At 48.0% G+C, this 25,218-nt stretch overlaps 1 protein-coding gene across 6 annotated transcripts in view; it reads right to left on the bottom strand.

Moving 5' to 3' along the window:
- Positions 1-25,218, bottom strand: part of LOC110489533 (nuclear receptor coactivator 2) — a 193,084-nt gene that overhangs the window by 126,097 nt on the left and 41,769 nt on the right. For all 6 annotated transcript variants that reach the window (XM_036945677.1, XM_036945678.1, XM_036945680.1 and 3 more), the window contains exon 2: positions 23,152-23,232. The gene's annotated coding sequence lies outside the window, so the exon portion shown is untranslated. The remainder of the gene's footprint in view (positions 1-23,151; positions 23,233-25,218) is intronic.

Genomic DNA, 25,218 nt, shown 5'->3' with positions numbered 1-25,218 from the left:
GCTTCCAGCTGGTTACTGGCCCAACGCTCTAACCACTAGCCTTCCTGTTGGTTACTGGCCCAACGCTCTAACCACTAGGCTACCTTCCGATTACTGACCCAACGCTCTAACCACTAGGCTACCTGCCGATTACTGGCCCAACGCTCTAACCACTAGGCTTCCAGCTGGTTACTGGCCCAACGCTCTAACCACTAGGCTTCCTGCTGGTTACTGGCCCAACGCTCTAACCAATTGGCTTCCTGCTGGTTACTGGCCCAACGCTCTAACCACTAGGCTTCCAGCTGGTTACTGGCCCAACGCTCTAACCACTAGCCTTCCAGCTGGTTACTGGCCCAACGCTCTAACCACTAGGCTACCTGCTGGTTACTGGCCCAACGCTCTAACCACTAGGCTACCTGCCGATTACTGGCCCAACGCTCTAACCACTAGGCTTCCAGCTGGTTACTGGCCCAACGCTCTAACCACTAGCCTTCCTGCTGGTTACTGGCCCAACGCTCTAACCACTAGGCTTCCTGCTGGTTACTGGCCCAACGCTCTAACCACTAGCCTTCCTGCTGGTTACTGGCCCAACGCTCTAACCACTAGGCTACCTGCCGATTACTGACCCAACGCTCTAACCACTAGGCTACCTGCCGATTACTGGCCCAACGCTCTAACCACTAGGCTTCCAGCTGGTTACTGGCCCAACGCTCTAACCACTAGGCTTCCTGCTGGTTACTGGCCCAACGCTCTAACCAATTGGCTTCCTGCTGGTTACTGGCCCAACGCTCTAACCACTAGGCTTCCAGCTGGTTACTGGCCCAACGCTCTAACCACTAGCCTTCCTGCTGGTTACTGGCCCAACGCTCTAACCACTAGCCTTCCTGCTGGTTACTGGCCCAACGCTCTAACCACTAGGCTACCTGCCGATTACTGACCCAACGCTCTAACCACTAGGCTACCTGCAGGTTACTGGCCCAACACTCTAACCACTAGGCTACCTGCTGGTTACTGGCCCAACGCTCTAACCACTAGGCTTCCAGCTGGTTACTGGCCCAACGCTCTAACCACTAGGCTTCCTGCTGTTTACTGGCCCAACGCTCTAACCAATTGGCTTCCTGTTGGTTACTGGCCCAACGCTCTAACCACTAGATTTCCTGCCGGTTACTGGCCCAACACTCTAACCACTAGGCTACCTGCTGGTTACTGGCCCAACGCTCTAATCACTAGGCTTCCAGCTGGTTACTGGCCCAACACTCTAACCACTAGGCTTCCTGCTGGTTACTGGCCCAACACTCTAACCACTAGGCTTCCAGCTGGTTACTGGCCCAACGCTCTAACCACTAGCCTTCCAGCTGGTTACTGGCCCAACGCTCTAACCACTAGGCTACCTGCTGGTTACTGGCCCAACGCTCTAACCACTAGGCTACCTGCTGGTTACTGGCCCAACGCTCTAACCACTAGGCTCCCTGCTGGTTACTTGCCCAACGCTCTAACCACTAGGCTTCCTGCTGGTTACTTGCCCAACACTCTAACCACTAGGCTTCCAGCTGGTTACTGGCCCAATGCTCTAACCACTAGGCTACCTGCCGGTTACTGGCCCAACGCTCTAACCACTAGGCTACCTGCCGATTACTGGCCCAATGCTCTAACCACTAGGCTACCTGCCGGTTACTGGCCCAACGCTCTAACCACTAGGCTACCTGCCGATTACTGGCCCAACGCTCTAACCACTAGGCTACCTGCCGATTACTGGCCCAACGCTCTAACCACTAGGCTTCCAGCTGGTTACTGGCCCAACGCTCTAACCACTAGCCTTCCTGTTGGTTACTGGCCCAACGCTCTAACCACTAGGCTACCTTCCGATTACTGACCCAACGCTCTAACCACTAGGCTACCTGCCGATTACTGGCCCAACGCTCTAACCACTAGGCTTCCAGCTGGTTACTGGCCCAACGCTCTAACCACTAGGCTTCCTGCTGGTTACTGGCCCAACGCTCTAACCAATTGGCTTCCTGCTGGTTACTGGCCCAACGCTCTAACCACTAGGCTTCCAGCTGGTTACTGGCCCAACGCTCTAACCACTAGCCTTCCAGCTGGTTACTGGCCCAACGCTCTAACCACTAGGCTACCTGCTGGTTACTGGCCCAACGCTCTAGCCACTAGGCTACCTGCTGGTTACTGGCCCAACGCTCTAACCACTAGGCTTCCAGCTGGTTACTGGCCCAACGCTCTAACCACTAGGCTTCCTGCTGGTTACTGGCCCAACGCTCTAACCAATTGGCTTCCTGCTGGTTACTGGCCCAACGCTCTAACCACTAGATTTCCTGCTGGTTACTGGCCCAACACTCTAACCACTAGGCTACCTGCTGGTTACTGGCCCAACGCTCTAATCACTAGGCTTCCAGCTGGTTACTGGCCCAACACTCTAACCACTAGGCTTCCTGCTGGTTACTGGCCCAACACTCTAACCACTAGGCTTCCAGCTGGTTACTGGCCCAACGCTCTAACCACTAGCCTTCCAGCTGGTTACTGGCCCAACGCTCTAACCACTAGGCTACCTGCTGGTTACTTGCCCAACGCTCTAACCACTAGGCTACCTGCTGGTTACTGGCCCAACGCTCTAACCACTAGGCTCCCTGCTGGTTACTTGCCCAACGCTCTAACCACTAGGCTTCCTGCTGGTTACTTGCCCAACACTCTAACCACTAGGCTTCCAGCTGGTTACTGGCCCAATGCTCTAACCACTAGGCTACCTGCTGGTTACTGGCCCAATGCTCTAACCACTAGGCTACCTGCCGATTACTGGCCCAACGCTCTAACCACTAGGCTACCTGCCGATTACTGGCCCAACGCTCTAACCACTAGGCTTCCAGCTGGTTACTGGCCCAACGCTCTAACCACTAGCCTTCCTGTTGGTTACTGGCCCAACGCTCTAACCACTAGGCTACCTGCCGATTACTGACCCAACGCTCTAACCACTAGGCTACCTGCCGATTACTGGCCCAACGCTCTAACCACTAGGCTTCCAGCTGGTTACTGGCCCAACGCTCTAACCACTAGGCTTCCTGCTGGTTACTGGCCCAACGCTCTAACCAATTGGCTTCCTGCTGGTTACTGGCCCAACGCTCTAACCACTAGATTTCCTGCTGGTTACTGGCCCAACACTCTAACCACTAGGCTACCTGCTGGTTACTGGCCCAACGCTCTAATCACTAGGCTTCCAGCTGGTTACTGGCCCAACACTCTAACCACTAGGCTTCCTGCTGGTTACTGGCCCAACACTCTAACCACTAGGCTTCCAGCTGGTTACTGGCCCAACGCTCTAACCACTAGCCTTCCAGCTGGTTACTGGCCCAACGCTCTAACCACTAGGCTACCTGCTGGTTACTGGCCCAACGCTCTAACCACTAGGCTACCTGCTGGTTACTGGCCCAACGCTCTAACCACTAGGCTCCCTGCTGGTTACTTGCCCAACGCTCTAACCACTAGGCTTCCTGCTGGTTACTTGCCCAACACTCTAACCACTAGGCTTCCAGCTGGTTACTGGCCCAATGCTCTAACCACTAGGCTACCTGCTGGTTACTGGCCCAACGCTCTAACCACTAGGCTACCTGCCGATTACTGGCCCAACGCTCTAACCACTAGGCTTCCAGCTGGTTACTGGCCCAACGCTCTAACCACTAGCCTTCCTGTTGGTTACTGGCCCAACGCTCTAACCACTAGGCTACCTGCCGATTACTGGCCCAATGCTCTAACCACTAGGCTTCCAGCTGGTTACTGGCCCAACGCTCTAACCACTAGGCTTCCTGCCGGTTACTGGCCCAACGCTCTAACCAATAGGCTTCCTGCTGGTTACTGGCCCAACGCTCTAACCACTAGGCTTCCTGCTGGTTACTGGCCCAACGCTCTAACCACTAGGCTTCCTACTGGTTACTGACCCAACGCTCTAACCACTAGGCTTCCTGCTGGTTACTGGCCCAACGCTCTAACCACTAGGCTTCCTGCTGGTTACTGACCCAACGCTCTAACCACTAGGGTTCCTGCTGGTTACTGGCCCAACGCTCTAACCACTAGGCTTCCTGCTGGTTACTGGCCCAACGCTCTAACCACTAGGCTTCCTGCTGGTTACTGGCCCAACGCTCTAACCACTAGGCTACCTGCTGGTTACTGGCCCAACACTCTAACCACTAGGCTTCCAGCTGGTTACTGGCCCAACGCTCTAACCACTAGGCTTCCTGTCCTTCTATGCAGGGCTGCTTTAACTCAGCGACATAATGACACTAAGAAATGTTTACATATCTCATACTGTATGCTATTCTTTACTATCTACTGCATCTCAGCCACTCTGTCACTGCTCATCCACATATTTATACTTATATATTCTCATCTCATTCCTTTACTAGATTGTGTGTATTAGGTAGTTGTTGTGGAAATGTTAGATGACTTGTTAGATATTACTGCACTGTTGGATCTAGAAGCACAAGCATTTCGCTACACTCGCATTAACATCTGCTAACCATGTGTATGTGACCAATACAATTTGATTTGACTTGATTTGTGGGTTTTCAAGCACAACATACTCATTTCAAGTTCTGCCACATCATCTCAATTGGGAATTAGGTCTGGACTTTGACTAGGCCATTCCAAAACTTCAAATGTGTTGCTTTTTAAACATTTTCACGTTGTCTTGTGTTTTCAAAGTCCAGACATAATCCCAATTGAGACGTTGTGGCGGGACTTGAAAAGAGCAGTTTATGCTTAAAAAAAAACACAAATATTGCTGAGTTAAAGCAGTTCCGTATGGAAAAGAGAGGGGCGAAATTCCTCCGCAGCGACGTGAGAGAGTGATTAATAACAACAGGAAGTGGTGTTTGGTTGGAGTCATTGCAGCTAAAAGTGGCATAACCAGTCACCGAGTGTTAAGGAGGCAATTTACTTTTTTCACACAAGGGCATTGTGGGTGTTGCATAACTTAGTTTATGAAGTAAATGAAATAAGTCATCGTTGTGTTATTTTGTTCACTCAGATTCCCTTTATCAAATCAAATCAAATGTATTTATATATAGCCCCTTCGTACATCAGCTGATATCTCAAAGTGCTGTACAGAAACCCAGCCTGAAACCCCAAACAGGAAGCAATGCAGGTGTAGAAGCACGTCAGATCTTCAGCCAATATTCGATAACATTCAGTATCAGAAATATGCAAAAAAATAGAGAACATTTGAAAAAGGGGAAAATTATTCACAGCGATGTATACTGATGTCTCTCCTCTCCATACAATTGTTCAGCCAGCGACCGCAGTAGATTCTCTGGTTCAGTCCTACCAGACAGGTCAGTTAGGTACTAGACAGAGGGAGAGGGATAGAGAGAGAGGGGGGGGGGGGGGGGGGGGGTGCAAGACAGCTAGAGCAAGAGCTAGGGAGAAACAAGTGAGGGAGAGCAACAGCCAGACGGCCAGACCGGTGCAGTACAGTGTGTTGTGTTAAACTCCGAGCCACAGTTAACCATGGTAACGGCCACAGCACACTGTGTTCTGTTCTCAACCATTACATAAGAATGAACAGCACAGAACAGCAGTACCATAAGATTGGCTCAGCTAGCGTTAGCCTAGCGTAGTGCCAGCCAGCACATGTCAAAAGGGAGGAGTTACCCGTTGCTCTAGCTAGCGCCAATCTCCCTGCTGGATTGCATTGGCCTACTTAAGCCTAATGACAGCAGGGTCTGTGTTGCAGCAATAAGTGAAATCAAAGCTGTGGAGAGGCAGAGAGATGCAGAAAGAGAGAGGGGCAGAGAGAGGGGGGGGGGGGGCAGAGAGAGGGGGGGGGGCAGAGAGAGAGAGGGGCAGAGAGAGAGAGAGGGGAGGGCAGAGAGAGAGTGGGGCAGAAAGAGAGTGGGGAAGAAAGAGACAGCGAGAGAGAGAGGGGCAGAGAGAGGGGGTGGGGGGGGGGCAGAGAGAGAGTGGGGAAGAAAGAGAGAGCGAGAGAGAGGGGGGGGGGGCAGAGAGAGGCAGAGAGAGAGAGGGGCAGAGAGAGAGAGAGAGAGAAATAAAGCCTGGCTGCCCAGAGAGACAGGCTGTGCTCACTCTGCTCCAGGGGAGAGGTAGACCTAAGATAATATTTATTTCCCCAAATTATCATTCAGTACAAAGAATTTGAAACTATCAAATCAAATGTATTTATAAAGCCCTTCTTTCATCAGCTGATGTCACAAAGTGCTGTACAGAAACCCAGCCTGAAACCCCAAACAGCAAGCAATGCAGGTGTAGAAGCACGGTCGCTAGGAAAAACTCCCTAGAAAGGCCAGAACCTAGGAAGAAACCTAGAGAGGAACCAGGCTATGAGGGGTGTAACTATAAAATATTATTTATTGGGTGAAAAGCAAAATATGTGTCCTCCTGCCACAATATTATGGACATTACAATGTAATGTCAATAATATTTCCCATTTAGTTGTCTTTCATACCAGGTCATGTGTCTTCTCAGTCAGGTTGAGACTGGTCTACTACCAGGTCATGTGTCTTCTCAGTCAGGTTCAGACTGGTCTACTACCAGGTCATGTGTCTTCTCAGTCAGGTTCAGACTGGTCTACTACCAGGTCATGCGTCTTCTCAGTCAGGTTGAGACTGGTCAACTACCAGGTCATGTGTCTTCTCAGTCAGGTTGAGACTGGTCGACTACCAGGTCATGTGTCTTCTCAGTCAGGTTGAGACTGGTCTACTACCAGGTCATGTGTCTTCTCAGTCAGGTTGAGACTGGTCGACTACCAGGTCATGTGTCTTCTCAGTCAGGTTGAGACTGGTCTACTACCAGGTCATGTGTCTTCTCAGTCAGGTTCAGACTAGTCTTCTACCACGTCATGTGTCTTCTCAGTCAGGTTCAGACTAGTCTACTACCACGTCATGTGTCTTCTCAGTCAGGTTCAGACTAGTCTACTACCAGGTCATGTGTCTTCTCAGTCAGGTTGAGACTGGTCTACTACCAGGTCATGTGTCTTCTCAGTCAGGTTGAGACTGGTCTACTACCAGGTCATGTGTCTTCTCAGTCAGGTTGAGACTGGTCTACTACCACGTCATGTGTCTTCTCAGTCAGGTTGAGACTGGTCTACTACCAGGTCATGTGTCTTCTCAGTCAGGTTGAGACTGGTCTACGACCAGGTCATGTGTCTTCTCAGTCAGGTTCAGACTAGTCTACTACCAGGTCATGTGTCTTCTCAGTCAGGTTGAGACTGGTCTACGACCAGGTCATGTGTCTTCTCAGTCAGGTTGAGACTAGTCTACTACCAGGTCATGTGTCTTCTCAGTCAAGTTGAGACTGGTCTACTACTATTGCTTTAATGTTTTATTATTCTCATTATTAATATTGTTTTTGTAGTTGCTGATAATGGTAATCCCAGTATTACTGCTGTTGGTCACACCATTTTTGTAAAAATGTATTTTTTTACTTTGACAATGTAAGTAATTTAGTCTATTGAATTGAATTGAGAGAGGCAGAGAAGGAGACAGAGAGAAAGACAGAGATAATTGCATTACTGTGAAGGGGACAAACAGTTCTTTAAACAGCTTGATGGCTTTGAATATGCCACCAGTGAACGAGGACAGACATTATCGCAGAGTCAGGAGCCTCTTCCCAGAGTCAGGAGCCTCATCCCAGAGTCAGGAGCCTCATCGCAGAGTCAGGAGCCTCATCGCAGAGTCAGGAGCCTCATCCCAGAGTCAGGAGCCTCATCCCAGAGTCAGGAGCCTCATCCCAGAGTCAGGAGCCTCATCCCAGAGTCAGGAGCCTCATCCCAGAGTCAGGAGCCTCATCCCAGAGTCAGGAGCCTCATCCCAGAGTCAGGAGCCTCATCCCAGAGTCAGGAGCCTCATCCCAGAGTCAGGAGCCTCATCCCAGAGTCAGGAGCCTCATCCCAGAGTCAGGAGCCTCATCTGCATCCCTTGTGACACCCTATATAGTGAATTACTTCTGCCCAGGACTCATAGTGCTACGTAAGGATTACGGTGTCATTTAGGACCAAGCCAGGATCATTGTGTGGACTGTGAGTGACAAGACACTGATCCACAACAACATGGCATGAAGCTATGGAGTTGTGAAGATTGCCATGAGGGTGTCTTTACATGTCTTAGTGCTGCTCTCGGGGACACCGCATGTCCTAGTGCTGCTCTCGGGGTCTCCACATGTCCTCGTGCTGCTCTTGGTGTTCCTGGAGACGGCCTGCTTGGGGTTCCTGGAGACGGCCTGCTTGGGGTTCCTGGAGACGGCCTGCTTGGGGTTCATTGAGACGGCCTGCTTGGTGTTCCTGGAGACGGCCTGCTTGGTGTTCCTGGAGACGGCCTGCTTGGTGTTCCTGGAGACGGCCTGCTTGGTGTTCCTGGAGACGGCCTGCTTGGTGTTCCTGGAGACGGCCTGCTTGGTGTTCCTGGAGACGGCCTGCTTGGTGTTCCTGGAGACGGCCTGCTTGGTGTTCCTGGAGACGGCCTGCTTGGTGTTCCTGGAGACGGCCTGCTTGGTGTTCCTGGAGACGGCCTGCTTGGTGTTCCTGGAGACGGCCTGCTTGGTGTTCCTGGAGACGGCCTGCTTGGTGTTCCTGGAGACGGCCTGCTTGGGGTTCCTGGAGACGGCCTGCTTGGTGTTCCTGGCGTCGGCCTGCTTGGTGTTCCTGGCGTCGGCCTGCTTGGTGTTCCTGGCGTCGGCCTGCTTGGTGTCGGCCTGCTTGGTGTCGGCCTGCTTGGAGTCGGCCTGCTTGGTGTCGGCCTGCATGGTGTCGGCCTGCTTGGTGTCGGCCTGCTTGGTGTCGGCCTGCATGGTGTCGGCCTGCATGGTGTCGGCCTGCATAGAGTTGGCCTGCTTAGTGTCGAGTTGCTTAGTGTCGAGCTGCTTAGTCTCGGCCTGCTTAGTGTCGGCCTGCTTAGTGTCGGCCTGCTTAGTGTCGGCCTGCTTAGTGCCAAGCTGCTTAGAGGTCTTAGTGTTGGCCTGCTTAGTGTCGGCCTGCTTAGTGTCGAGTTGCTTAGTGTCGAGCTGCTTAGTGTCGAGCTGCTTAGTGTCGGCCTGCTTAGTGCCAAGCTGCTTAGAGGTCTTAGTGTTGGCCTGCTTAGTGTCGGCCTGCTTAGTGTCGAGCTGCTAAGAGGTCTTAGTGTTGGCCTGCTTAGTGTTGGCCTGCTTAGTGTCGAGCTGCTTAGAGGTCTTAGTGTTGGCCTGCTTAGTGTCGGCCTGCTTAGTGTCGGCCTGCTTAGTGTCGGCCTGCTTAGTGCCGAGCTGCTTAGAGGTCTTAGTGTTGGCCTGCTTAGTGTCGGCCTGCTTAGTGTCGAGCTGCTTCGAGGTCTTAGTGTTGGCCTGCTTAGTGTCGAGCTGCTTAGTGTCGAACTGCCAGCAGAATATCCAGCTAGAGTATTTGATTGGTATTCTTACATTAGCTAGGCTGTGCATCAGTCAAGTCATTTAAGGTGATATGTAACATGAGCATCTCCCCACCTCTAAATGACCATCCATCAGAGTTGTTGCATATGAACCAGCCCTAACATTGTCCATCGCTATTACTTTTAAAACACACCATCTGATTCGCAGAGTCCCTCTCCCAATCAGAGCGAGTCACTATATTCCCAATTGATCTGATTGGCTGTTACCATCCCTCCCAGCCTGTAGTACTTTGAGCTGTTGGATCTTATTGGCTGTTGCCATCCCTCCAGCACGTAAGTGCTTTGGACGGTTGGATATGATTGGTTGCCTGGTTCTCATTGACCTTAGCGGCCCCTGTTCAGGCACCGTCTGTGTGTGTGTGTGTGTCCATCGTAACTTAACGCCACCTTGACAATGACAGCCGGCACATCTCAATGGCACCACTACACACACTCACTCTCGTCTCTATACAGGGTCATATAACATGCCATCTCTAATCCTCCAGTGTGTCTCCTCTGCTCTGTCAGAGGGCTTCTATTAACAGCAGGACGTATGTCATCGATTCAATTATGTCATCGACGTATGTCATTGACTCAAATCTGATACAGTGATGCATTGTGGATAGCAGAATGATGGCGCTGGAGTCTGCCGTCTTATCGGCTCCAAACATGCTATTCTGTTTGTTTTTTCTCGTTGTTCGTAACTTGTTTTGTACATAATGTTGCTGCTACCGTCTCTTGTGACCGAAAAGAGCTTCTGGACATCAGAACAGCGGTTACTCACCTCAAACTAGACAAAGAGTTTTCCTTCAATGAGCCGGACGGGAGGGAGATACTACAGACACCCGACCAGGCCCAGATCCCCGTGATTCGCTGGAGAAGGAAACGGAGATTTCGCGGAAAGAGATCAGGGTGCCTTGTGAAGATCAGGCAACGAGTGGCTAATCTGCCCTTGCCTTCCGTCATGCTAGCTAATGTTAAATCGCTGGAAAATAAAAGGGACGAACTGAAAGCCTGTTTATCCTACCAAGTCGTGGCTGAAAGACGACATTAAGAACATACAACTGGCAGGTTATATCGCCAGGACAGAACAGCAGCCTCCGGTAAGACACGGGGCGGGGGCCTATGCATTTATGTAAACAACAGCTGGTGCACGATATCTAAGGAAGTCTCAAGGTTTTGCTTGCCCGAGGTTGAGTATCTCATGATAAGCTGTAGACCACACTACCTTTATTTTATTTTATTTTTTATTTCACCTTTATTTAACCAGGTAGGCTAGTTGAGAACAAGTTCTCATTTGCAACTGCGACCTGGCCAAGATAAAGCATAGCAGTGTGAACAGACAACACAAAGTTACACATGGAGTAAACAATTAACAAGTCAATAACACAGTAGAAAAATAAAAAAAAGGGGAGTCTATATACATTGTGTCCAAAAGGCATGAGGAGGTAGGCGAATAATTACAATTTTGCAGATTAATAACACTAGAGTTATAAATGATCAGATGGTCATGTACAGGTAGAGATATTGGTGTGCAAAAGAGCAGAAAAGTAAATAAATAAAAACAGTATGGGGATGAGGTAGGTAAAAATGGGTGGGCTATTTACCGATAGACTATGTACAGCTGCAGCGATCGGTTAACTGCTCAGATAGCAGATGTTTGAAGTTGGTGAGGGAGATAAAAGTCTCCAACTTCAGCGATTTTTGCAATTCGTTCCAGTCACAGGCAGCAGAGAACTGGAACGAAAGGCGGCCAAATGAGGTGTTGGCTTTAGGGATGATCAGTGAGATACACCTGCTGGAGCGCGTGCTACGGATGGGTGTTGCCATCGTGACCAATGAACTGAGATAAGGCGGAGCTTTACCTAGCATGGACTTGTAGATGACCTGGAGCCAGTGGGTCTGGCGCCGAATATGTAGCGAGGGCCAGCCGACTAGAGCATACAAGTCGCAGTGGTGGGTGGTATGAGGTGCTTTAGTGACAAAACGGATGGCACTGTGATAAACTGCATCCAGTTTGCTGAGTAGAGTGTTGGAAGCAATTTTGTAGATGACATCGCCGAAGTCGAGGATCGGTAGGATAGTCAGTTTTACTAGGGTAAGTTTGGCGGCGTGAGTGAAGGAGGCTTTGTTGCAGAATAGAAAGCCGATTCTTGATTTGATTTTCGATTGGAGATGTTTGATATGAGTCTGGAAGGAGAGTTTACAGTCTAGCCAGACACCTAGGTACTTATAGATGTCCACATATTCAAGGTCAGAACCATCCAGGGTGGTGATGCTGGTCAGGCGTGCGGGTGCAGGCAGCGAACAGTTGAAAAGCATGCATTTGGTTTTACTAGCGTTTAAGAGCAGTTGGAGGCCACGGAAGGAGTGTTGTATGGCATTGAAGCTCGTTTGGAGGTTAGATAGCACAGTGTCCAAGGACGGGCCGGAAGTATATAGAATGGTGTCGTCTGCGTAGAGGTGGATCAGGGAATCGCCCGCAGCAAGAGCAACATCATTGATATATACAGAGAAAAGAGTTGGCCCGAGGATTGAACCCTGTGGCACCCCCATAGAGACTGCCAGAGGACCGGACAGCATGCCCTCCGATTTGACACACTGAACTCTGTCTGCAAAGTAATTGGTGAACCAGGCAAGGCAGTCATCCGAAAAACCGAGGCTACTGAGTCTGCCGATAAGAATATGGTGATTGACAGAGTCGAAAGCCTTGGCAAGGTCGATGAAGACGGCTGCACAGTACTGTCTTTTATCGATGGCGGTTATGATATCGTTTAGTCCCTTGAGCGTGGCTGAGGTGCACCCGTGACCGGCTCGGAAACCAGATTGCACAGCAGAGAAGGTACGGTGGTATTCGAGATGGTCAGTGACCTGTTTGTTGACTTGGCTTTCGAAGACCTTAGATAGGCAGGGCAGGATGGGTCTTTAACTCAACTCTACAGAGAGAGTTTTCGTCTGTATTCTTTGTAGCTGTTTACATACCACCACAGTCAGAAAACGCTCACCCAGAGGCGGCGCTCTCAGTAGCCGAGGGACTTTAATGCAGGGAAACTTAAATTTGTTTTACCAAATTTCTATCAGCATGTTAAATGTGCAACCAGTGGGGGAAAAAAACAACTCTAGACCACCTTTACTCCACACACAGAGACGCGTACAAAGCTCTCCCTTGCCCTCCGTTTGGCAAATCTGACCATAATTCTATCCTCCCGATTCCTGCTTACAAGCAGAAATTAAAGCAGGAAGCACCAGTGACTCGGTCTATAAAAAAAGTGGTCAGATGAAGCAGATGCTAAGCTACAGGACTGTTTTGCTAGCTCAGACTGGAATATGTCTCCGGGATATTTCCGATGGGGTACACCATATCAGTCACTGGCTTTATCAATAAGTGCAGAGGACGTCGTCCCCACAGTGACTGTACGAACATACCCCAACCAGAAGCCATGGATTACAGGTAACATTCGCACAAGCTTTCAAGAAGCAGGACTCTAACCTGGAAGCTTAGAAGAAATCCCGCAATGCCCTCACACAAACCATCAAACAGGCAAAGCGTCAATACAGGACCAAGATCGAGTCGTACTACTCCAGCTCCAATGCTCGACGGATGTGACAGGGCTTGCTAACTATTACAGACTACAAAGGGAAACCCGGCCAAGAGCTGCCCAGTGACACGAGCCTACCAGACGAGCTAAATAACTTGCTCGCGTCGGGGCAAGTAACACTGAAACATGCATGAGAGCATCAACTGTTCCTGACGACTATTTGATCACGCTCTCAGCAGCCAATGTGAGCAAGACCTTTAAACAGGTCAACAGTCACAAAGAAGCAGGGCCAGACGGATTACCAGGACGTGTACTCCGAGCATGCGCTGACCAACTGGCAACTGTCTTCACTGACATTTTCAACCTCTCCCTGACCCAGTCTGTAATACCAACATGTTTCAAGCAGACCACCACGGTCCCTGTGCCAAAGAACAAGAACCTGCCTAACCGAACCGAAGCACTCAAGTCCGTAGCCATGAAGTGCTTTGAAAGGCTGGTCATGGCTCACATCAACACCATTATCCCAGAAACCCTAGACCCACTCCAATTTGCATACCGCACCGACAGATACACAGATGATGCAATCTCTATTGCACTCCACACTGCCCTTTCACACCTGGACAAAAGGAACACCTATGTGAGAATGCTGATCATTGACTACAGCTCAGCGTTCAACACCATAGTGCCCATTAAGCTCATCACTAAGCTAGGGATCCTGGGACTAAACACCTCCCTCTGCAACTGGACCATGGACTTCCTGACGGGCCTCCCCGGGTGGTAAGGGTAGGTAACAACACATCTGCCACATGGATCCTCAACATGGGGGCCCCTCAGGGGTGCGTGCTCAGTCCCCTCCTATACTCCCCGTTCACTCATGACTGCATGGCCAGGCACGACTCCAACACCATCACTCAGTTTGCAGATGACAACAGTGGTAGGTCTAATCACCAACAACGATGAGACAGCCTATAAGGACGAGATCAGAGACCTGACCATGTGGTGCCAGTACAAAAACCTCTCCCTCAACGTAATCAAGACTAAGGAGATGATTGTGGACTACAGGAAAAGGAGGACAGAGCACGCCCCCATTCTCATCGATGGGGCTGTAGTGGAGCAGGTTGAGAGCTTCAAGTTCCTTGGAGTCTACTCCTGAACTGCTAAACAAATGGCTACCACTATTTCATTGCCCCCCCCCCCCTGCTGCTGTTTCTTCTCTCTGTTATCATCAATGCATAGTCACTTTAATAACTACACCTACATACCTCTACATATTACCTCAATTACCTCGACTAACCGGTGCCCCCGCACATTGACTCTGTCCCGGTACCACCGGTTCCGCCCACCGGCATCCTAATAAGGTAAACAAGAGCAAAGAGAGAGAATACGGCAGACAGAGTGACTGCTGTTCTGGAATTGATTTGCACTTTTCGCACCAAAGTACGTTCATCTCTAGGAGACAGAACACGTCTCCTTCCTGAGCGGTATGACGGCCGTGTGGTCCCATGGTGTTTATACTTGCGTACTATTGTTTATACAGATGAACGTGGTACCTTCAGGCGTTTGGAAATTGTTCCCAAGAATAAACCAACTTGTGGAGGTCTACAATTTTGTTTCTGAGGTCTTTGGCTGATTGTTTTTGATTTTCCCATGATGTCAAGCAAAGAGGCACTGAGTTTGAAGGTAGGCCTTGAAATACATCCACAGGTACACCTCCAATTGACTCAAATGATGTCAATTAGCCTATCAGAAGCTTCTAAAGCCATGACATCATCTTCTGGAATTTTCCAAGCTGTTTAAAGGCACAGTCAACTTAGTGTATGTAAACTTCTGACCCCCTGGAATTGTGATACAGTGAATTATAAGTGAAATAAACTGTCTGTAAACAATTGTTGGAAAAATTACTTGTGTCATGCACAAAGTAGATGTCCTAACCGACTTGCCAAAACTATAGTTTGTTAACAAGACATTTGTGGAGTGGTTGAAAAACGAGTTTTAATGACTAACCAACCTAAGTGTATGTAAACTTCAGACTTCAACTGTAGGATACGTCACACTACAGAATAATAACAACCATTCAGTCAACATATATAGGATCCACTACATTCAGTCAACATATATAGGATCCACTACAGAATAATAACCATTCAGTCAACATATATAGGATCCACTACAGAATAATAACCATTCAGTCAACATATATAGGATCCACTACATTCAGTCAACATATATAGGATCCACTACAGACTAATAACCATTCAGTCAACATATATAGGATCCACTACAGACTAATAACCATTCAGTCAACATATATAGGATCCACTACAGACTAATAATAACCATTCAGTCGACATATATAGGATCCACTACAGACTAATAATAACCATTCAGTCAACATATATAGGATCCACTACAGACTAATAACCATTCAGTCAACATATATAGGATCCACTACAGACTAATAATAACCATTCAGTCAACATATATAGGATCCACTACATTCAGTCAACATATATAGGATCCACTACAGACTAATAACCATTCAGTCAACATATATAGGATCCACTACAGACTAATAATAACCATTCAGTCAACATATATAGGATCCACTACAGACTAATAACCATTCAGTCATATATAGGATCCACTACAGACTAATAACCATTCAGTCAACATATATAGGATCCACTACAGACTAATAACCATTCAGTCAACATATATAGGATCCACTACAGACTAATAATAACCATTCAGTCAACATATATAGGATCCACTACAGACTAATAACCATTCAGTCAACATATATAGGATCCACTACAGACTAATAACCATTCAGTCAACATATATAGGATCCACTACAGACTAATAATAACCATTCAGTCAACATATATAGGATCCACTACAGACTAATAACCATTCAGTCAACATATATAGGATCCACTACAGACTAATAACCATTCAGTCAACATATATAGGATCCACTACAGACTAATAATAACCATTCAGTCAACATATATAGGATCCACTACATTCAGTCAACATATATAGGATCCACTACATTCAGTCAACATATATAGGATCCACTACAGACTAATAACCATTCAGTCAACATATATAGGATCCACTACAGACTAATAACCATTCAGTCAACATATATAGGATCCACTACAGACTAATAACCATTCAGTCAACATATATTAGGATCCACTACAGACTAATAACAACCATTCAGTCAACATATATAGGATCCACTACAGACTAATAACAACCATTCAGTCAACTGAGGAGCACACCGAGAAATGTGTCACAGTCACACAATCAGTCAGACCGGGACTTCAGAAGATATGAAAATCAATTGACTGAGTGGCATGTTGCTCTGGAGTGAAGTGGTTGGAGGTGTCGGTAGCTAGGTAGGTATGTGTGTGGCCTGCTCAGAATTCAAGGACAACTCTAGAACTCTGCTAAGAACACATACAGGGACAACTCTATAACTCTGCTAAGAACACATACAGGGACAACTCTAGAACTCTGCTAAGAACACACACAGGGACAACTCTAGAACTCTGCTAAGAACCCATACAGGGAAAACTCTAGAACACTGCTAAGAACCCATACAGGGACAACTCTAGAACCCAAGTGGGAGGGGTTGTTCCACAGGGTAAAGCAGCACACCATTAAAACACTGGATCCTTAATAATCATGTTTGACAATTTCAAATCAGTTGCCATAACAACATAGTGAGACAACGATTTGAGTGTTACCCTGCTGGGGGGGTGGGGGGTCTGTTGTGATGAACGAGTGGTGTGTGTGTGTGTGTGTGTGTTGTGACGACCCTTCCACTCTGTCTGCCGTATTCTCTCTCTTTGCTCTTGTTTTCCTTATTAGGATGTCGGTGGGCGGAGCCGGGAGGGTCGTCAGCGAAACGGGACACACCTGGGCCTGGGTGTGTCCCAGGATAAATACACCACATCCCCCAGTCGTCGAAGAGACTCTCTCCATGCAGACACACCTGTTGGATTTTGGTCGTGGCATTTTTGTGGCTGGTTTGTTTGCTTTGGCATCTTTTAACATTCCTCACTATCACATCTATACACGCAACCACTCACTTACACTACTGATTAGTGACTACACACACACACACACACACCATAGTTAATTGTAATAAATATATTTTTGTTAGTCCTTATATCTCCTCGTTGTTTCCCTTTTTTGTTTACGGGCTTCGAGCCGGTTCGTGACAGTGTGTGTGTGTGTGTGTGTGTGTAAATGGTCTTCAAAAACACTGAATCGCCCGTTTCAGTCACATTACAACACGCAAAACCGCCTCTCACTGCCAGACAGTCCAAAATGACACCCTATTCCTTTTATAGTGCACTACTTTAGACTAGCTCCCATAGGAAATAGGGTGCCTTTGGTAAGACTATGGCTTTGTCTCGAGTCTGCCAAGGGGGCATGTGCCAGCGTAGCATGCCTATAATCATGTGGGTTAGTGGGCTTCGGTCTACAGAGACACACCCAGTGGTTATGGGGATCCACTGGCCTGCACGGGCCATGACTGTGCATTCATCTACATGGAATATCAAAAACACTAGTTAGAGAGTAAGAAGGGGGGGGGGGGGGGGGGGGGGGGGCGCATTGATTTGAAGTCTTAGTCGACTGTAACAAGAGCCTAGAAACATTGGCTTTCAGCCCTATGGGCCCTGGTCAAACGGAGGGCCCTAAAATGTGGTCCCATTTGGGACGTGTCCCCCTTACACTGTAGAATAATATATAGGAAGAAAACAATGTTGCAGCTGTGTCGCGATGGCTTCTTCTGCTCCATATGGAGAGTCAGTAAGGAGGGAGGGATTCTCTGTTAGGACGTGGGGGGAATTGCATCATGGGTAATTTATTTTCCCCCAAACAGAGAGAGAGAGAGAGAGATCCGTCACAGGGGGTTAGCAGGGCCTCTCTCTCTCTCTCTCTCTCTCTCTCGTTTTTGCGTATGGAGACATTGGTATGGTGCTGGAGATAATGAACATGAGAATGAAAATGAGCAGAATTAGCCTTTAACTCTGGATGCCTAATGGCACCCTAACCTATACACTGCCTTTGGAAAGCAGTCAGACCCCTTGACTTTGTATTCATTTTGTCTTCATCAATCTACACACAACGCCCCAACATGACAAAGCGGAAGCGAGTTTTTTGAAATTGACATAAGTATTCAGACCCTGTGAAATGAGACTCGGGTGCACCCATCAGACACACATGACTGCACCCCCTATCACACTTTCACAAAATGTATGAAGACATGGCTAAAGGTCAATCAGATTTGTGAACATGGTCCCTAGCTGTGTGTTGCCGCTTTCCATGTTGTCTGTTGTCTGTAGCTTGTGAGGTGTGGAAACACTTTGTTGCTTTTATGAATTTTGTCTTGCTGCTTTTTGTTCTGTGTTGCTCTGTCTGTATGCTGCGTCTTGCTTGTCCTGTGTTGCTCTGTCTGTATGCTATGTCTTGCTTGTTCTATATGTTGCTCTGTCTGTATGCTACGTCTTTCTTGTCCTATGTTGCTCTGTCTGTATGCTACGTCTTGCTTGTTCTATGTTGCTCTGTCTGTATGCTACGTCTTGCTTGTCCTGTGTTGCTCTGTCTGTATGCTACGTCTTGCTTGTCCTATGTTGCTCTGTCTGTATGCTACGTCTTGCTTGTCCTATTTTGCTTGTTCTATGTTGCTCTGTCTGTATGCTACGTCTTACTTGTCCTGTGTTGCTCTGTCTGTATGCTACGTCTTGCTTGTCCTATGTTGCTCTGTCTGTATGCTATGTCTTGCTTGTCCTATGTTGCTCTGCGTGTGCTCACTGCTCAATGATTGTCTATATTGTAATTGTTTTTAATAACCTGCCCAGGGACTGAAAATTAGCCGGCTGGCTAAAACCGACACTTTGACTGAAACGTTGATTAATGTGCACTGTCCCTGTAAAAAAATAAAAATAAACTCAACTCAACCCTGTTTCCATTTAACAGCCTTGAGATGTTTCTACTTGATTGGAGTCCACCTGTGGTAAATTCAATTGATTGGACATGATTTGGAAAGACACACCTGTCTATATAAGGTCCCACAGTTGACAGTGCATGTCAGAGCAAAAACCAAGCCATGTGGTGGATGTAATTGTCCGTAGAGCAATTCGGTTTGACATCGCACTGTGGGAAACTTACAAAAACGCCCTGATTGCCAATAGCCCGTTTTCTGAGAAGCCTGCTGTGGTACATAGTAATTTAACTCATCCATCCTACTCACTATAGCTACACATGAATTTAGTAGTAGTTCGCTACACTCGCATTAACATCTGCTAACCATGTGTATGTGACAAATCAAATTTTTATTCGATGTGGTAGTGGTGGAGTAGGGGCCTGAGGGCACACAGCGTATTGTGAAATCTGTCAATGTATTGTAATGTTTTTAAAATTGTATAAACTGCCTTCATTTTGCTGGACCCCAAGAAGAGTAGCTGCTGCCTTGACAGGAACTAATGGGGATCCATAATAAACCGCAGGAAGAGTAGCTGCTGCCTTGGCAGGAACTAATGAGGATCCATAATAAACCCCAGGAAGAGTAGCTGCTGCCTTGGCAGGAACTAAAGGGGATCCCTAATAAACCCCAGGAAGAGTAGCTGCTGCCTTGGCAGGAACTAATCAGGATCCATAATAAACCCCAGGAAGAGTAGCTGCTGCCTTGGCAGGAACTAATGGGGATCCATAATAAATGAAAACATAAAATCTCCAGCACCAAGGACTGTGTGCACCAGGGAGGGGACTGTGTGCATCAGGGAGGGGACTGTGTGCACCAGGGAGGGGACTGTGTGCACCAGGGAGGGGACTGTGTGCACCAGGGAGGGCACAGTGTGCACCAGGGAGGGGACTGTGTGCACCAGGGAGGGCACAGTGTGCACCAGGGAGGGGACTGTGTGCACCAGGGAGGGCACAGTGTGCACCAGGGAGGGCACAGCAACATCCAGGCGTTACATCCTCAAAGGAGTGAGGGGAAGCCGAACGAGCCGCCGAACAAGTTCACCGTACGCCCTTCGTGGACTGCCCCCATCTCTGTAGTGATGCAACCAGTCACTACTCCGCGCGTGAAGACTCCCCCAGTCGGGAAGTCCCGCGTCAAGAGAGATGGGTCTCTCCAGCATTGGAAGTCCCGCGTCAAGAGAGATGGGTCTCTCCAGCATTGGAAGTCCCGCGTCAAGAGAGATGGGTCTCTCCAGCATTGGAAGTGCCGATAGACACTTTGCAGAGAGAAGTGGCTCCCGGGTGGTGCAGTAGTCTAAGGAACTGCATCTCAGTGCTAGAGGCGTCACTACAGACCCTGGTTAGATTCCAGGCTGTATAACAGCGGTCTAAGAGCACTGCATCTCAGTGCTAGAGGCGTCACTACAGACCCTGGTTAGATTCCAGGCTGTATCACAGTGGTCTAAGGAACTGCATCTCAGTGCTAGAGGCATCACTACAGACCCTGGTTAGATTCCAGGCTGTATCACAGTGATCTAAGGGCACTGCTTCTCAGTGCTAGAGGCGTCACTACAGACCCTGGTGAGATTCCAGGCTGTATCACAGTGGTCTAAGGGCACTGCTTCTCAGTGCTAGAGGCGTCACTACAGACCCTGGTTAGATTCCAGGCTGTATCACAACCGGCCGTGATTGGGAGTCCCATAGGGCAGCGCACAATTGGCTCAGCGTCATCCGGGATTGGCCGGTGTAGGATGTCATTGTAAATAAGAATTTGTTCTTAACTAACTTGCCTAGTTAAATAAAAGTTATATTTGAAAAAACAATAATAATAATAATAATTAAGAAGTGAGCACCTGTGCCAGTAGAGAGACGGGTCCAAGCGAAGTGAGGTCACCTAACGCTGGAAGTCTCTCATGAGGAGGAGACCAAGCAGAAATACCACAATCATGGAGACTATGAGCCCAAGAAGCCAGTACGTGACTGATGAGAGCAGGTGATTTATCCTGAACCCTAGAGAGAGCAGGTGTTTTATCCTGAACCCTAGAGAGAGCAGGTGTTTTATCCTGAACCCTAGAGAGAGCAGGTGTTTTATCCTGAACCCTAGAGAGAAAAGGTGATTTATCCTGAACCCTAGAGAGAGCAGGTGATTTATCCTGAAGCCTAGAGAAAGCAGGTGTTTTATCCTGAACCCTAGAGAGAGCAGGTGATTTATCCTGAACCCTAGCGAGAGCAGGTGTTTTATCCTGAACCCTAGAGAGAGCAGGTGTTTTATCCTGAACCCTAGAGAGAGCAGGTGTTTCATCCTGAAGCCTAGAGAGAGCAGGTGATTTATCCTGAAGCCTAGAGCGAGTAGGTGATTTATCCTGAACCCTAGAGAGAGCAGGTGTTTCATCCTGAAGCCTAGAGCGAGCAGGTGATTTATCCTGAACCCTAGAGAGAGCAGGTGATTTATCCTGAAGCCTAGAGCGAGCAGGTGATTTATCCTGAAGCCTAGAGAGAGCAGGTGTTTTATCCTGAAGCCTAGAGAGAGCAGGTGATTTATCCTGAAGTCTAGAGAGAGCAGGTGATTTATCCTGAAGCCTAGAGAGAGCAGGTGATTTATCCTGAAGCCTAGAGAGAGCAGGTGATTTTTCCTGAACCCTAGAGAGAGCAGGTGATTTATCCTGAACCCTAGAGAGAGCAGGTGATTTATCCTGAACCCTAGAGAGAGCAGGTGATTTATCCTGAACCCATGAGAGAGCAGGTGATTTATCCTGAAGCCTAGAGAGAGCAGGTGATTTATCCTGAAGTCTAGAGAGAGCAGGTGATTTATCCTGAACCCTAGAGAGAGCAGGTGATTTATCCTGAACCCTAGAGAGAGCAGGTGATTTATCCTGAAGCCTAGAGAGAGCAGGTGATTTATCCTGAAGCCTAGAGAGAGCAGGTGATTTATCCTGAAGCCTAGAGCGAGCAGGTGATTTATCCTGAAGCCTAGAGCGAGCAGGTGATTTATCCTGAAGCCTAGAGCGAGCAGGTGATTTATCCTGAAGTCTAGAGAGAGCAGGTGATTTATCCTGAAGTCTAGAGAGAGCAGGTGATTTATCCTGAAGTCTAGAGAGAGCAGGTGATTTATCCTGAAGTCTAGAGAGAGCAGGTGATTTATCCTGAAGTCTAGAGAGAGCAGGTGATTTATCCTGAAGTCTAGAGAGAGCAGGTGATTTATCCTGAAGTCTAGAGAGAGCAGGTGATTTATCCTGAAGTCTAGAGAGAGCAGGTGATTTATCCTGAAGTCTAGAGAGAGCAGGTGATTTATCCTGAAGTCTAGAGAGAGCAGGTGCGACAACAGCTGGGCTGTGTGCTCCGCTGCTTGAGCCCGAGTGTCCGGCGCAGATCAACCAGTCAGTCACCAATTTATGCCAAGACGCTTAAGCCTGCCCACGCTGCTACTACGACGCGACGTCGAGAGAGACACAGGGTAACGTGCAGCTTAAGCCAAGTAAGTAGAAACAGAAAGCTTTATTTACCAGGGTGGTGGGAAATAAATGCCATCTTTATACGGTGATGCTAGCTAATTAGCTGGCTATCTTCACCTGCGTGATGGGCCGTAGCGTGAGATACCAAGTGTTATGACTCGGGTGTGTAAACCAACTAACTTGAGGTAGAATGAACTGCTGAGTTATCTTTTAACAATGTCAAAAGGGATGGTGCATCAACTGGTGGCGTAACACAGTGAAAAATGAACAGCACGTGCTAGTCAAACAACACCTAATGGGTGTTTAATTATGCCATTAACCCACTAACTAGCCAAGACACTCAAAAGTTCAGCTAGCTAACCACGAACGGTGGGAACCGACGGAGAGCTAGAGACCCCGGGTAGAAGTAGCGTGTGGAATCTGATATTAGCGGGATGCTAAAGCAGTGGAGCTGGCTAGCTAACAATGGCAAATGTGTGTAGGGCAGGCAAGAGGTGTACTGTAGCTACCTGGCAACAAATAGCGTGGCTAACAAGCTAACTTCACTCTGTAAAGTGAAGCTGAAGTCAGCAGAATTCCTGAAAATAGAAAATACGCCACTCAATGCTCCGTGGCAGGGCGGTAACCCACACCGACAAGGAACAGTGAAGTTGAGGGCTAGTTTTCTGAAGAAAGCTGCATAACGGGACTAGTAACCAAATAGACACATGAAGAGGAGAGCAGAGCAGGGTCATAAATAGACACGCGGGGGGGGGGGGGGGGGGGGGAGCGCGCGTCACAGTGTCTGCGTGTGTGTCACAGTACCTAGGTTCTGGTACAGACTCCAGTCAGCTCTTCAGGGCATCATGGCTGCTGGGAGGGCAACCCTTCATCCACCTCTTCTACCTAGTGACCAGACAGGAAGACACACTTAAATCGGGGTTACACACACACACACACACACACACACACGATTCTTGACTTGTGTTAACACTGGTAAATTAGGTTAATTGAGAAACTCTAAAGATTTGATATGACAAAAGGGAAAGAACAGCTGATTACACACAGCTTTCGACACCAATGATAATTTGGTGACTGTCAGAAAGCCATTGACTAGCAAACTGTAGACTACTTCAACCACTCAAACGACCCTAACTGAATGAATCATCCATCTCCCCCTGGCAAGAAACACTCAGTCACGGTTTCACATCATGGTAGTATTGACTTGAAATACAGGTTTATTAGGTTGATAGAGAACATTAAGGGACAGTTAAATGCCATTAAACCCTCTGCAGAACACTGAGGGACAGTTAAATGCCATTAAACCCTCAGCAGAACACTAGAGGACAGGTCAATGCCATTAAACCCTCAGCAGAACACTAAGGGACAGTTAAATGTCATTAAACCCTGAGCAGAACACTAAAGGACAGCTAAATGCCATTAAACCCTCAGCAGAACACTAGAGGACAGGTCAATGTCATTAAACCCTCAGCAGAACACTAAGGGACAGTTAAATGCCATTAAACCCTCAGCAGAACACTAAGGGACAGTTAAATGCCATTAAACCCTCAGCAGAACACTAAGGGACAGCTAAATGCCATTAAACCCTCAGCAGAACACTAAGGGACAGTTAAATGCCATTAAACCCTCAGCAGAACACTAAGGGACAGCTAAATGCCATTAAACCCTCAGCAGAACACTAAGGGACAGTTAAATGCCATTAAACCCTCAGCAGAACACTAAGGGACAGTTAAATGCCATTAAACCCTCAGCAGAACACTAGGGGACAGGTCAATGCCATTAAACCCTCAGCAGAACACTAAGGGACAGTTAAATGCCATTAAACCCTCAGCAGAACACTAAGGGACAGCTAAATGCCATTAAACCCTCAGCAGAACACTAAGGGACAGTTAAATGCAATTAAACCCTCAGCAGAACACTAAGGGACAGCTAAATGCCATTAAACCCTCAGCAGAACACTAAGGGACAGTTAAATGCCATTAAACCCTCAGCAGAACACTAAGGGACAGCTAAATGCCATTAAACCCTCAGCAGAACACTAGGGGACAGCTAAATGCCATTAAACCCTCAGCAGAACAATAAGGGACAGTTAAATGCCATTAAACCCTCAGCAGAACACTAGGGGACAGCTAAATGCCATTAAACACTCAGCAGAACACTAAGGGACAGTTAAATGCCATTAAACCCTCAGCAGAACACTAAGGGACAGTTAAATGTCATTAAACCCTCAGCAAAACACTAGGGGACAGTTAAATGCCATTAAACCCTCAGCAGAACACTAAGGGACAGTTAAATGCCATTAAACCCTCAGCAGAACACTAAGGGACAGTTAAATGCCATTAAACCCTCAGCAGGACACTAAGGGACAGTTAAATGCCATTAAACCCTCAGCAGAACACTGAGGGACAGCTAAATGCCATTAAACCCTCAGCAGAACTCTAGGGGACAGTTAAATGCCATTAAACCCTCAGCAGAACACTAAGGGACAGTTAAATGCCATTAAACCCTCAGCAGAACAATAAGGGACAGTTAAATGCCATTAAACCCTCAGCAGAACACTAAGGGACAGCTAAATGCCATTAAACCCTCAGCAGAACACTAAGGGACAGCTAAATGCCATTAAACCCTCAGCAGAACACTGAGGGACAGTTAAATGCCATTAAACCCTCAGCAGAACACTGAGGGACAGTTAAATGCCATTAAACCCTCAGCAGAACACTAAGGGACAGTTAAATGCCATTAAACCCTCAGCAGAACACTAGGGGACAGTTAAATGCCATTAAACCCTCAGCAGAACACTAAGGGACAGTTAAATGCCATTAAACCCTCAGCAGAACACTAGGGGACAGTTAAATGTCATTAAACCCTCAG

The sequence above is a fragment of the Oncorhynchus mykiss genome, chromosome 15 (genome assembly GCF_013265735.2).
Source record: "Oncorhynchus mykiss isolate Arlee chromosome 15, USDA_OmykA_1.1, whole genome shotgun sequence".
In the NCBI taxonomy this organism is placed as follows: domain Eukaryota; kingdom Metazoa; phylum Chordata; class Actinopteri; order Salmoniformes; family Salmonidae; genus Oncorhynchus; species Oncorhynchus mykiss.
Note: the sequence above shows the minus strand (reverse complement) of the source record. Positions and strands in the feature narration are given on the sequence as shown.